This window comes from Mobula birostris, chromosome 11 (genome assembly GCF_030028105.1).
Source record: "Mobula birostris isolate sMobBir1 chromosome 11, sMobBir1.hap1, whole genome shotgun sequence".
NCBI lineage: Eukaryota > Metazoa > Chordata > Chondrichthyes > Myliobatiformes > Myliobatidae > Mobula > Mobula birostris.
The window spans coordinates 20,784,228-20,793,155 of NC_092380.1; the positions used below are offsets into that span (position 1 = coordinate 20,784,228).

General features: G+C 57.0%; 2 pseudogenes; both read right to left on the minus strand.

Moving 5' to 3' along the window:
• Positions 1-584: 584 nt before the first annotated feature.
• On the minus strand, positions 585-789 carry LOC140205601 (U2 spliceosomal RNA; annotated as a pseudogene).
• A 3,967-nt stretch (positions 790-4,756) lies between these two features.
• LOC140205602 (U2 spliceosomal RNA) lies at positions 4,757-4,961 on the minus strand (annotated as a pseudogene).
• Between the last annotated feature and the right edge of the window lie 3,967 nt (positions 4,962-8,928).

The window sequence follows — 8,928 nt, forward strand, 5'->3', positions numbered from 1 at the left end:
TTCCTTCCTTCCTTCCTTCCTTCCTTCCTTCCTTCCTTCCTTCGCCCGCCCGTCCATCCGTCCGTCCGTCCGTCCGTCGCGTCCTCCGTTGGCTTCAAGGAGCAGCTGAGAAGCCTGAGCCTGAGAAGTGGAGCGAGTGTGGCGGGACAGAAAAGGTCTTTCGGCCTGCTCCACTTCACTCTGCTTCTGTGCTTGGTGCAGGCAGCAGCCGAGTGAGCAGGCATCAGAATGAGTGCGCCGGTTGAGCAGTTTGCTTCAGGAATGAATGCCAAGGGGCATCTCTCATGAAGTTGCTGCCTTGCCTGCAGCACCTGATCTGGTTGCAGCCCGGATGTGCACTTGATCTTAGCCAAACGGCCCAGATATGATGCCCGTGCTGTTGTTGAGTTGTCTGCACATTGCGTGAGTGAGTGAGTGAGTGAGCTGTATCGACAGACAGACACAGACACAGGAGAGGTGTAGAGCAAGCAGCTCTCCTCTCTCTCCATGTGCGTGCATGCTTGTCTGTGCTGCTGTGCCGCCGCCGCCGCCTGATGGAGCTTTCGTCGTTTTTCTTTTCTTTGCTACTTTGAAATTCCCCAGAAGGGGAGTGCACCGTTCCCAGAGGCACTGCAATACCGGGTCGATGCGTGGAGTGGACGGAGCAAGCCCCTATTCCATCTCCCTGTTCCAAAAATCAATTTAATATATGGTCCCCAGATAAGGGACGTATCAGATATTAAACTGATAAGAACAGATTTTTTTTTTTTTTTTTTTATTTCAAAATATACTTTATTCAAAAATAAATATATACAATAAACCATTCAATAACTTTTCATCCTTTACATACGTTTCCATTATACTCAGTAAAATACCCGTGTTTATAGCCACCCACGTGGCACTCCAGTAGTTCAGCTTAGCATCTCATTGTTGAGGGGTATACTCCTCGCCCACCGACCCCTCCCACTCCCACGGGTGGAGAAACCTATACTGTGGTCCTTCCCCACCGGGCCCTTGCGGTGGCTGCACCAAGTTTCAGTGCGTCCCTCAGCACGTACTCCTGCAGCCGAGAGTGTGCCAGTCGGCAGCATTCTCCCACGGACATCTCCATGTGCTGGTAGATGATCAAGTTTCGGGCTGACCAAAGAGCGTCTTTCACCGAGTTGATGATCTGCCAGCAGCACCGGATGTTGGTCTCCGTGTGCGTCCCCGGGAACAGCCCGTAGATCAGAGAGTCCTCTGTCACGCAGCTGCTGGGGATGAAACGTGACACTAGCCCGTCCATCCTCCTCCACACCCTCTTTGCGAACTGGCAGTGTGCAAAGAGGTGGGTCACAGACTCCTCCTCACTGCAGTCCTCCCGTGGGCAGTGGGGTGCGGAGACGACGTTCCGGGCGTACAGGAGGGCTCTGACTGGGAGGGCCCCTCTCACCGCCAGCCAGGCGAGGTCTTGGTGCCTGTTGGTGAGATCTGGCGATGAGGCATTTTGCCAGATGAACTGGACAGTCTGCTCAGGGAACCACCCCACTGTGTCCATCACGTCCTTCTCCTGCAGTGCCTGCAGGACACTTCGTGCCGACCACTGCCTGATGGCCTTGTGGTCAAAGGCGTTCTCCTGGAAGAACTTTGCTACGTGGGATAGGTATGCCGGCAACCCAATACTACACTTGATCTTAGCCAAAAGGCCGAGAAGCGATGCAGGCGGCCTCTTGAGTCGGCTACATCCTGCCTAGCCTCTGGTGTTTAGATTGAAGCAGGAGGCCTGGCAAAGACCTTGCTGCCCTGGCCCGCTGGCAGCTCTCCCCTAGGTTGTCTGGGATCGGTGGGTGTGCTGGACAGCTGTTGCCTACCTGGTCCGTCCTGAGTGCAACTTGTCAGAGGCTATGTAAAGCTGCCAGTGATCCACCAATCATCTGGGAGTGGGGCCGTACCTACGGGCGCCTACGTCACTGGCACACTGCCTACGTCAAGGCTGCCGGCTTCCTCGGCTGGCTCCCAGGTCGGTCTCAGAGGCTGGCTCAACTTGCACTGCTCTCCTGGTCGTGGGAGGCTGGTCACGCTGTCCTGTCTGCACAAAAGTCTGCAGGGGGAGTGGGAGCAGGCCGCTCGGCCCTTCAAGGGCGTCCCTGCACTCGGCAAAGAGAGCGCGCCTCTCGGCTTTGCGTGCCCCAGCTGGCTGGCGCATCCAGCTGAACGGTCTCCTTCGGAGGCTCTGCCCTCTCCGGGAGGGAGCGAGCGGATGGGACTGCACCGGGCGACAAAGGCAGAGGCCACGTGCGCCGCTCAAGACCGGTTACGAGGTTTGTGGACGTGGCCAAAGTCCGCGGGCAGAAAAGCCTCCTGGCAAGCTTGGGAATAGGAAGATGTCAGCTACAGGTGTGCCTGAGGAGAAACAATGGGTGTGCTCTCCAAGCCGAAGGCTGAAGTGCAGCCATTCACACCTCTGTGCCTTTATTTTGATGTGTGTGGAATTACAATTGTTGAGTGGCTTGAGTTTGTTTCATCTCACAGAAGCTGTAGACTTTGCGTCTGCACAGGCTATCATTGGACACAGTGGTGTCTTCTCCCCTGCTCCCCCACCACCTTTTTTTACCAGGGTGGATGGGGGTGGGTGGGTGTGTGTGTGTGTCTGTCTGTCTCTCTGTGTCTGTCTCTGTCTCTCTCACCCACCGACACAAACACACATGGAATGCTGAGGGATCTGGCAGGGTCGGTCTGTCTCTCTCTCTCACTCACTCAATCTCACACACACACAGAGTCACAGACACACGTGCACACGGGGGTGTGTGGGGGTGGGTGTGTGTGTGTGTTTGTGTGTGTGTGTGTGTCTGTCTCTCTGTGTCTGTCTCTGTCTCTGTCTCTCTCACCCACCGACACAAACACACATGGAATGCTGAGGGATCTGGCAGGGTCTGTCTCTCTCTCTCACTCAATCTCACACACACACAGAGTCACAGACACACGTGCACACGGGGGTGTGTGGGGGTGGGTGTGTGTGTGTGTTTGTGTGTGTGTGTGTGTCTGTCTCTCTGTGTCTGTCTCTGTCTCTGTCTCTCTCACCCACCGACACAAACACACATGGAATGCTGAGGGATCTGGCAGGGTCTGTCTCTCTCTCTCTCACTCACTCACTCACTCACTCACTCACTCACTCAATCTCTCTCTCTCACACACACACACACACACACAGAGTCACAGACACACGTGCACACGGAGTGCTGAGGGATCTGCCAAGCTGTACAGAGGGCAGTAAAGGGAGAAGGGCCGAGGCCCTTCATTATGCCTCTGTGCTGACGCCTGAGCAGACTGACTGGTTTTGCAGCGGGGTGGGTGCACGGATGTAGAAACAGGAGGGAGGGCACGGCAGGAGGGAAATGTGTCGCGGGCTGACGGCGGCCCTGTGCCCCACTGCTCTGCAGGTGCGTTTTTGGCCGGCATGGCTCAGTGGTGGAGTGGGTGGGCGCGTGTGCGCGCCGTGGAAGGAAAGGGGTACTGATTATGCCTTGGTTGTGAAACAGGAAACGGATCGGCGAAATGCCTGCCGGAGGGAGGCACAGTGCCGTGCGTGAAGCAGGGGCACGTGGACGGATGTGGCAATTGTGGAGACGTGCGCCAAAGCTGGACGCCGAGTAGGTAGGTGTAAGCATGAGACGTTTGAGTGATCTTGGGGTTTGGGACGTGATTCTGAGCGAGGCTAGAGATGCACTGCACTGCCGATGTATATTGGGGAGGTCTGAGTGGGTGGAGTGGGGGGTTGTGCCTCTGCCTTACCTTGAACGGTGGGCGGGGCTTTGGGCCTGGGGCAGGCAGACGCATCAGAGGAGGCCAGGAGGCCAGGCCAGGCCAGGCCAGGGCAGGGCAGGTAGGCAGAGTTTTGCTGATGCTATGGCTAGGTGGTGATGCTTGTAGCTGGTCTGTCTGTCTGGGCAGGAGAGCAGCAGTCTTGGCAGTCTGGTGCAGGCGGGGAGGATGCAGGGTGCAGGAGCACCGGGCCCTGTTGTGCCGGCGGCGGCGGCGCCCCGTTGCTCTGTAGCCGGGCTCCATCGGATGCCTCCCTCCCTTCCTTCCTTCCTCCCTCCCGTCCGCGTGCCCTGGCTGCTGGCACGCTTGAACGAGCCTGCCTGTCCGACAGGCTGGCTGGCTGCTGGTGAAATTGCAGCAGAGCCAGTGACTCGATATCGTTCGTTCCTTCCTTCCTTCCTTCCTTCCTTCCTTCCTTCCTTCCTTCCTTCCTTCGCCCGCCCGTCCATCCGTCCGTCCGTCCGTCCGTCGCGTCCTCCGTTGGCTTCAAGGAGCAGCTGAGAAGCCTGAGCCTGAGAAGTGGAGCGAGTGTGGCGGGACAGAAAAGGTCTTTCGGCCTGCTCCACTTCACTCTGCTTCTGTGCTTGGTGCAGGCAGCAGCCGAGTGAGCAGGCATCAGAATGAGTGCGCCGGTTGAGCAGTTTGCTTCAGGAATGAATGCCAAGGGGCATCTCTCATGAAGTTGCTGCCTTGCCTGCAGCACCTGATCTGGTTGCAGCCCGGATGTGCACTTGATCTTAGCCAAACGGCCCAGATATGATGCCCGTGCTGTTGTTGAGTTGTCTGCACATTGCGTGAGTGAGTGAGTGAGTGAGCTGTATCGACAGACAGACACAGACACAGGAGAGGTGTAGAGCAAGCAGCTCTCCTCTCTCTCCATGTGCGTGCATGCTTGTCTGTGCTGCTGTGCCGCCGCCGCCGCCTGATGGAGCTTTCGTCGTTTTTCTTTTCTTTGCTACTTTGAAATTCCCCAGAAGGGGAGTGCACCGTTCCCAGAGGCACTGCAATACCGGGTCGATGCGTGGAGTGGACGGAGCAAGCCCCTATTCCATCTCCCTGTTCCAAAAATCAATTTAATATATGGTCCCCAGATAAGGGACGTATCAGATATTAAACTGATAAGAACAGATTTTTTTTTTTTTTTTTTTATTTCAAAATATACTTTATTCAAAAATAAATATATACAATAAACCATTCAATAACTTTTCATCCTTTACATACGTTTCCATTATACTCAGTAAAATACCCGTGTTTATAGCCACCCACGTGGCACTCCAGTAGTTCAGCTTAGCATCTCATTGTTGAGGGGTATACTCCTCGCCCACCGACCCCTCCCACTCCCACGGGTGGAGAAACCTATACTGTGGTCCTTCCCCACCGGGCCCTTGCGGTGGCTGCACCAAGTTTCAGTGCGTCCCTCAGCACGTACTCCTGCAGCCGAGAGTGTGCCAGTCGGCAGCATTCTCCCACGGACATCTCCATGTGCTGGTAGATGATCAAGTTTCGGGCTGACCAAAGAGCGTCTTTCACCGAGTTGATGATCTGCCAGCAGCACCGGATGTTGGTCTCCGTGTGCGTCCCCGGGAACAGCCCGTAGATCAGAGAGTCCTCTGTCACGCAGCTGCTGGGGATGAAACGTGACACTAGCCCGTCCATCCTCCTCCACACCCTCTTTGCGAACTGGCAGTGTGCAAAGAGGTGGGTCACAGACTCCTCCTCACTGCAGTCCTCCCGTGGGCAGTGGGGTGCGGAGACGACGTTCCGGGCGTACAGGAGGGCTCTGACTGGGAGGGCCCCTCTCACCGCCAGCCAGGCGAGGTCTTGGTGCCTGTTGGTGAGATCTGGCGATGAGGCATTTTGCCAGATGAACTGGACAGTCTGCTCAGGGAACCACCCCACTGTGTCCATCACGTCCTTCTCCTGCAGTGCCTGCAGGACACTTCGTGCCGACCACTGCCTGATGGCCTTGTGGTCAAAGGCGTTCTCCTGGAAGAACTTTGCTACGTGGGATAGGTATGCCGGCAACCCAATACTACACTTGATCTTAGCCAAAAGGCCGAGAAGCGATGCAGGCGGCCTCTTGAGTCGGCTACATCCTGCCTAGCCTCTGGTGTTTAGATTGAAGCAGGAGGCCTGGCAAAGACCTTGCTGCCCTGGCCCGCTGGCAGCTCTCCCCTAGGTTGTCTGGGATCGGTGGGTGTGCTGGACAGCTGTTGCCTACCTGGTCCGTCCTGAGTGCAACTTGTCAGAGGCTATGTAAAGCTGCCAGTGATCCACCAATCATCTGGGAGTGGGGCCGTACCTACGGGCGCCTACGTCACTGGCACACTGCCTACGTCAAGGCTGCCGGCTTCCTCGGCTGGCTCCCAGGTCGGTCTCAGAGGCTGGCTCAACTTGCACTGCTCTCCTGGTCGTGGGAGGCTGGTCACGCTGTCCTGTCTGCACAAAAGTCTGCAGGGGGAGTGGGAGCAGGCCGCTCGGCCCTTCAAGGGCGTCCCTGCACTCGGCAAAGAGAGCGCGCCTCTCGGCTTTGCGTGCCCCAGCTGGCTGGCGCATCCAGCTGAACGGTCTCCTTCGGAGGCTCTGCCCTCTCCGGGAGGGAGCGAGCGGATGGGACTGCACCGGGCGACAAAGGCAGAGGCCACGTGCGCCGCTCAAGACCGGTTACGAGGTTTGTGGACGTGGCCAAAGTCCGCGGGCAGAAAAGCCTCCTGGCAAGCTTGGGAATAGGAAGATGTCAGCTACAGGTGTGCCTGAGGAGAAACAATGGGTGTGCTCTCCAAGCCGAAGGCTGAAGTGCAGCCATTCACACCTCTGTGCCTTTATTTTGATGTGTGTGGAATTACAATTGTTGAGTGGCTTGAGTTTGTTTCATCTCACAGAAGCTGTAGACTTTGCGTCTGCACAGGCTATCATTGGACACAGTGGTGTCTTCTCCCCTGCTCCCCCACCACCTTTTTTTACCAGGGTGGATGGGGGTGGGTGGGTGTGTGTGTGTGTCTGTCTGTCTCTCTGTGTCTGTCTCTGTCTCTCTCACCCACCGACACAAACACACATGGAATGCTGAGGGATCTGGCAGGGTCGGTCTGTCTCTCTCTCTCACTCACTCAATCTCACACACACACAGAGTCACAGACACACGTGCACACGGGGGTGTGTGGGGGTGGGTGTGTGTGTGTGTTTGTGTGTGTGTGTGTGTCTGTCTCTCTGTGTCTGTCTCTGTCTCTGTCTCTCTCACCCACCGACACAAACACACATGGAATGCTGAGGGATCTGGCAGGGTCTGTCTCTCTCTCTCACTCAATCTCACACACACACAGAGTCACAGACACACGTGCACACGGGGGTGTGTGGGGGTGGGTGTGTGTGTGTGTTTGTGTGTGTGTGTGTGTCTGTCTCTCTGTGTCTGTCTCTGTCTCTGTCTCTCTCACCCACCGACACAAACACACATGGAATGCTGAGGGATCTGGCAGGGTCTGTCTCTCTCTCTCTCACTCACTCACTCACTCACTCACTCACTCACTCAATCTCTCTCTCTCACACACACACACACACACACAGAGTCACAGACACACGTGCACACGGAGTGCTGAGGGATCTGCCAAGCTGTACAGAGGGCAGTAAAGGGAGAAGGGCCGAGGCCCTTCATTATGCCTCTGTGCTGACGCCTGAGCAGACTGACTGGTTTTGCAGCGGGGTGGGTGCACGGATGTAGAAACAGGAGGGAGGGCACGGCAGGAGGGAAATGTGTCGCGGGCTGACGGCGGCCCTGTGCCCCACTGCTCTGCAGGTGCGTTTTTGGCCGGCATGGCTCAGTGGTGGAGTGGGTGGGCGCGTGTGCGCGCCGTGGAAGGAAAGGGGTACTGATTATGCCTTGGTTGTGAAACAGGAAACGGATCGGCGAAATGCCTGCCGGAGGGAGGCACAGTGCCGTGCGTGAAGCAGGGGCACGTGGACGGATGTGGCAATTGTGGAGACGTGCGCCAAAGCTGGACGCCGAGTAGGTAGGTGTAAGCATGAGACGTTTGAGTGATCTTGGGGTTTGGGACGTGATTCTGAGCGAGGCTAGAGATGCACTGCACTGCCGATGTATATTGGGGAGGTCTGAGTGGGTGGAGTGGGGGGTTGTGCCTCTGCCTTACCTTGAACGGTGGGCGGGGCTTTGGGCCTGGGGCAGGCAGACGCATCAGAGGAGGCCAGGAGGCCAGGCCAGGCCAGGCCAGGGCAGGGCAGGTAGGCAGAGTTTTGCTGATGCTATGGCTAGGTGGTGATGCTTGTAGCTGGTCTGTCTGTCTGGGCAGGAGAGCAGCAGTCTTGGCAGTCTGGTGCAGGCGGGGAGGATGCAGGGTGCAGGAGCACCGGGCCCTGTTGTGCCGGCGGCGGCGGCGCCCCGTTGCTCTGTAGCCGGGCTCCATCGGATGCCTCCCTCCCTTCCTTCCTTCCTCCCTCCCGTCCGCGTGCCCTGGCTGCTGGCACGCTTGAACGAGCCTGCCTGTCCGACAGGCTGGCTGGCTGCTGGTGAAATTGCAGCAGAGCCAGTGACTCGATATCGTTCGTTCCTTCCTTCCTTCCTTCCTTCCTTCCTTCCTTCCTTCCTTCCTTCCTTCGCCCGCCCGTCCATCCGTCCGTCCGTCCGTCCGTCGCGTCCTCCGTTGGCTTCAAGGAGCAGCTGAGAAGCCTGAGCCTGAGAAGTGGAGCGAGTGTGGCGGGACAGAAAAGGTCTTTCGGCCTGCTCCACTTCACTCTGCTTCTGTGCTTGGTGCAGGCAGCAGCCGAGTGAGCAGGCATCAGAATGAGTGCGCCGGTTGAGCAGTTTGCTTCAGGAATGAATGCCAAGGGGCATCTCTCATGAAGTTGCTGCCTTGCCTGCAGCACCTGATCTGGTTGCAGCCCGGATGTGCACTTGATCTTAGCCAAACGGCCCAGATATGATGCCCGTGCTGTTGTTGAGTTGTCTGCACATTGCGTGAGTGAGTGAGTGAGTGAGCTGTATCGACAGACAGACACAGACACAGGAGAGGTGTAGAGCAAGCAGCTCTCCTCTCTCTCCATGTGCGTGCATGCTTGTCTGTGCTGCTGTGCCGCCGCCGCCGCCTGATGGAGCTTTCGTCGTTTTTCTTTTCTTTGCTACTTTGAAATTCCCCAGAA